The sequence below is a fragment of the Cannabis sativa genome, unplaced genomic scaffold (genome assembly GCF_029168945.1).
Source record: "Cannabis sativa cultivar Pink pepper isolate KNU-18-1 unplaced genomic scaffold, ASM2916894v1 Contig1, whole genome shotgun sequence".
Taxonomy (NCBI): Eukaryota; Viridiplantae; Streptophyta; class Magnoliopsida; order Rosales; family Cannabaceae; genus Cannabis; species Cannabis sativa.
This window is the reverse complement of record NW_026870037.1, coordinates 1560775-1565685: the sequence shown is the minus strand read 5'-3', so window position 1 is coordinate 1565685 and position 4911 is coordinate 1560775. Positions and strand designations below refer to the sequence as shown.

The window sequence follows — 4911 nt, the reverse complement described above, 5'->3', positions numbered from 1 at the left end:
TAAATTTTATATTATATATAGAAAGGAAAAAATGAGTTATCTCTTAAAATAAAAATACTTACCACAAAATAGTATATTTGAGTTTTTTTTTTGGAAAGCAATGAAGAAGTAGTATATATTTTATTTTCTTATATATAGTCTAAAAAAATAAAAAAAGTATACTTAACATTGTTAAATAGTAGAATTAAATTAATAAACTTGAATGTAAAAATACCAAATTAAGCAAAGTATTCTAAATTGTATATAAAATTTCAAATAAATATTCATAAAAAAAATTATTATTAAAATAAAACTAAGGATAGTTTAATTTAATTTTTAGATATTAAACTTTAAACTATACGTACAAAAATTATGCAAGAAAAATGCATAAGTTAGTTTATTTAATCATTAGTTTTTATAAAATAAAAAGAATCAACATTACAAAATAATAATTTTAAAATATCATTACACTCATCACTAATTTTTAATTATTGAAGTTTAAACTATATGTACAAATTATACAAGAAAAATGTATAAATTAATTCATTTAATTAATTTATTTATTTTTTGAAAAAACCATATATAGTGAAAGAGCTTTCAAATATATATTGAACTCCACCAACATTTCACCTAACTAAAAAAATAATTTAATTTTATATGTTAAAGTTTAAACTATATGTATATATTATTGTAAGAAAAAAGCATAAATTACTTTATATAACTATTAAGTTTAGAAAATAAAAAGAATCAAATTAGAAAATAATAATTTAAAGATGCCAAAATTATTTATCACTAATAAATGACATTTTTTTTTTCCAAGAAGAAAAAAGTTTGGAGACCTAAACATACAAGGTATTTTTTTTTTTTTGAATAACTAAACATACAAGGTATTGAATATATATTTGCTTCTAAATAGGAGATATTTCTTTTTGTAATCTCATAATTAATTAAAGGTTATTTTAGTAATTCAATAGTAAAAGTCCATAAATATTCTCATTTTTATTATGGTTATAGATATATCCCTATATATTATACCCATCAAATCCAAATCCAAATCCAAATCCAAATCTAAATCCTAATGATCCTAATCTAAGAAAATGATATAATCTCTCATAATAATCTCACAAAAAAGAAAAAAGAAATAAGCACACCCAACAACACACATAGAGCTTCACTTTTAACACGTACATATCACAACCTTCTTTTCTTTACTTTTTCTTTTTCGATCTCTTTGTTACATTTTTTTTTTTTGTTTTGTGGGTAACGACAAATCACAAACCTATTATTCCATTATTTTACACTTTCTTTTTTTCTTCATATACAACTTTTTGATTCTATATATATCATCATAAATATTCTCCTTCCATTACTCAACTCTACTAATTAATAATTTTCTTTTTTCCCAAACTTATATTGTAATGATATATATATGTACTAGCAAAAAATTACGTGCGAGGCACGTATACTAAATTTTATGCTAGATTTTTTTTATGTTATTGGAAAGTGAGATTATTATTATGTGTATCTAAATATTATAGTTTATAATGTTATCAATTAAAAGTGAATACTGAATGCAATATATTATGTGAATGCAATAAACTTATGTATTCTCATATCAATAATAATAAAAAAAGTCTAACCTGATTATAGAGTTTGGGTTTCTTCTATAGCGATTTTGTTTCATTAGTGGTTTGACAATTGGAGTACACTTGTCAACTTTATTCTTCTTAATTTGCTGATGTTTTTTCAACTTCTTCTCCACACACCTTAAGTGTCAAATCTTTTGTTTACTTCTAAGCCTCCATCTTCGGCCGGTGCCACAACCGCTTTTATTGATTGTAGCAATATATATAAACTAATATATATGTTACGTGGGATATATATAGTTATCCAAGTTATCTAATAAAGTTTACAGCGTAAATATCATGATATATGATATATTTATATTTTTAAATTTTGTTTTAAATTTTGAAATATTTTTTTAAAAAATATTCAGTTGCAGCCAATATTTCAAACTTTTAAGTTAGATTTTTTTATAAAGGTTAAAATTAATCGATACGCATTATCAAGGAAATCCTAATAAAACTATACACTAATACATGATTTTTGAACATTTTTTGATGACATATATATTGGAACGAAAAAAGAGAGAGAAGAGATGAGCTATAACTAAGTTTTGGATTGATGACATATATTATTATTCTCAGCTAGCTCTGATATAAATTAGAATAAAAATGTCCAAATTATAATAGGAAAAGGAATACATAGATATTTAATTTTTAAATTTTTTATGGCCAACTAAATAATAAATAAAAAAAAAAGATAAAAAATAAAACAAAAGCTAAATAACAAAAAAAATAATAAATAAAAAAAAGATAAAAAATAAAACAAAAGCTAAATAACAATTGATTTATGGATCACACCAATTATAGTAATAATAATTATAAGAAAAAAAAGAAGAGGAAGAAATCATCAAAACGGTACGTTTCGAAACAAGGGATGAGGAAATACTACTATGGTTCCCTGGGACCAGCGGACTGTATCAAGAAAAGCCAAGATAAATTATCTACCCACTAAGACATCTATCAAAAATATAGTTATATATAATCTAAAGCACTATTACTCAGAGTGGTTTGTTGCCGATTTGAGAAGGGCCATCCTAGCGTCGAGGAGTGGTTGAGAAGTCTCTGAATCCATTGGATTAGGGTGTTTCATGCGTTCCTCGTACATTTTTGCTGCCAACGCAACTCCTTCAGAACTCATGGGGTTAAAGTAACAAACTAAAACAAAGAACATTAGAAACTCAAAATAGCTTTCGAATTGATTATACTCTAAACCAAGCAAATCCTCAATTGTCAATTCAGTAATGAATTCAAAAGTTACAAGCTAAAAACAATAATCATAAACTTAGTTTAACATTGTATTATTATTACCTACTGGATCTGGGGCAACTTTCCCTTCAGTCATGAAGGACTTGGCAGTAGCATGCAGTTTTTTCTTTATCAAATAATCATAAATGTACACATCAAGCCTGAAAAAAATTAGAAAACAGTAATTATACTAAAAATTCAAAGAAATAGTAACTTTAAAATTTACAAAATCATAGAATGTGTTTATACATATATATACATACATCTTATCTGCTTCCCAATTACTCAATGCCATTCTGGCCGGTCAAAAATCAATCCAAGCTACCCAAAACAAAACAAAACCAACTCAATTCATCAATCACAATCTCAAAAAAAAAAAAACCAAAACATAAAAACCTTCAAATTTCGATTCGAACAGTAATAATCACTATTGCAAGAGACAATTTTTTCAACAAATCACTGAATTAAAATCACATTGATGAAAACAAACCTTAGACGAAGCCAAAACACGGATCCAAACTCAAATCAGCCACGATCTTCGTTATTCAAGCATTTGTAATTTCTTCTCCTGATAAATTCACCCAATAAAAAAAAAAGACAAAGACATTAGCTCCGGAATCCAAAACCTAAACAAGTTCAAATCTCCTCTCCGTATCAAATTTCCGGTTGTTTTCTTTTTAAATGGGTTGTGATTCTCGAATATTTAATATCAGTTCAAATATCAATTCAAATATTAATGAGATTTGTTTTATTATTATTTTATTATATATAAATAATATTTTATTATTTTATCAAATAAAAATAAAAAGTTACCCATGAATTTCTCATAAACCAAGAATTTCAGTTATATAGGTACACTTTATATAGAATAGATATATCTATATAGATATATTGATTTGAGGGTATATAACATAACAATCTTAGTTTTAAATATTCTATTTTTTTTATTAAATTTCAATTAATAAAAAATATTTCTAACTAAATTTCATAAATTCTTTCTTTTTTTGTTTATTTGGCTAATTAGTAATCCCCCGAATTTTGACATGTACCAAATCATGCCCCTAAACTTTTTTGGCCGTTAAATAAAATTTCCCCTGAACTATTGAGATTGTTAGATTTAAGGACTTTTGTCTAATTTTAGTAAAAAAATTCTAACATGGATGAAAGTTCAAGGGGCATGATTTAGTACATATCAAAGTTTAAGGGGCATGATTTGGTAGATATCAAAGTCTAGGGAGCATTGTTTAGTACATAAACAATCACTGAAATAGTAAAATTGAATAAAATTAGACAAAAGTCCTTAAATTTAACAATCTCAATAGTTCGAGTGGAATATATTTTTAACGGCCAAAAAAGTTCAAGGGACGATTAGGTATATGTCAAAGTTCAGGGGAAAAATTACTCATTAGCCTTTTTTTTCTTCTCTTTTTATAATTTATATTAATTAATAATAAACAAAAAATATTACTAGCTAACAGCATAACCATCCTCATAATAAAATTATTACAATATTATGGTTTATTTTATTTATTGTCAATTTATTTTAATTATTCAAAAAAATTATATTAAATTACTATTTCATTTCAAAAATATTAATATATATCTTAATTATTAAATATTTTATTAAGAACAATCTCAGAAAAGAAAAAAAAAAGGTGCCTAAACTATTTTATTAAATATCTATTTCAAATTCAATTTTGAATTTATTGATGATTCAAAAAATAAAATTCAAATGAGAAAATTATTTTATATTTCATAAAAACAAAATTCAAATAACAAAAATATTTTATATTTCATACTTACCGTTTATTTAAATTTTAGTTTACTACATTTATTCTTTCTTAATATTTGAAAATTTCATTTTTAATTAATGGTTTTTTTTATTATAATATCTTCATACTATATTTCTATTTTATTAATTCAACATTTTATGGATAATTTATAAATTTCTCATTTTTTTAAAGTTTTTTTTAGATTAAATTCTTTTAAGTGAGTTCTTTATAATTTTCTCAATTTTTAATCTTTTGTTCTTATAATATTTAGCGATATTTATTCTTTAGAT

General features: G+C 23.5%; 1 long non-coding RNA gene across 1 annotated transcript; it reads right to left on the bottom strand.

The window, feature by feature from the left end:
• Positions 1–2885: 2885 nt before the first annotated feature.
• LOC133032942 (uncharacterized) lies at positions 2886–3447 on the bottom strand. The gene is made up of 3 exons (XR_009685482.1): positions 3340–3447; positions 3113–3170; positions 2886–3010 (listed from the first exon to the last, which is right to left on the bottom strand). It is a non-coding gene; the product is annotated as an uncharacterized LOC133032942 (long non-coding RNA).
• Between the last annotated feature and the right edge of the window lie 1464 nt (positions 3448–4911).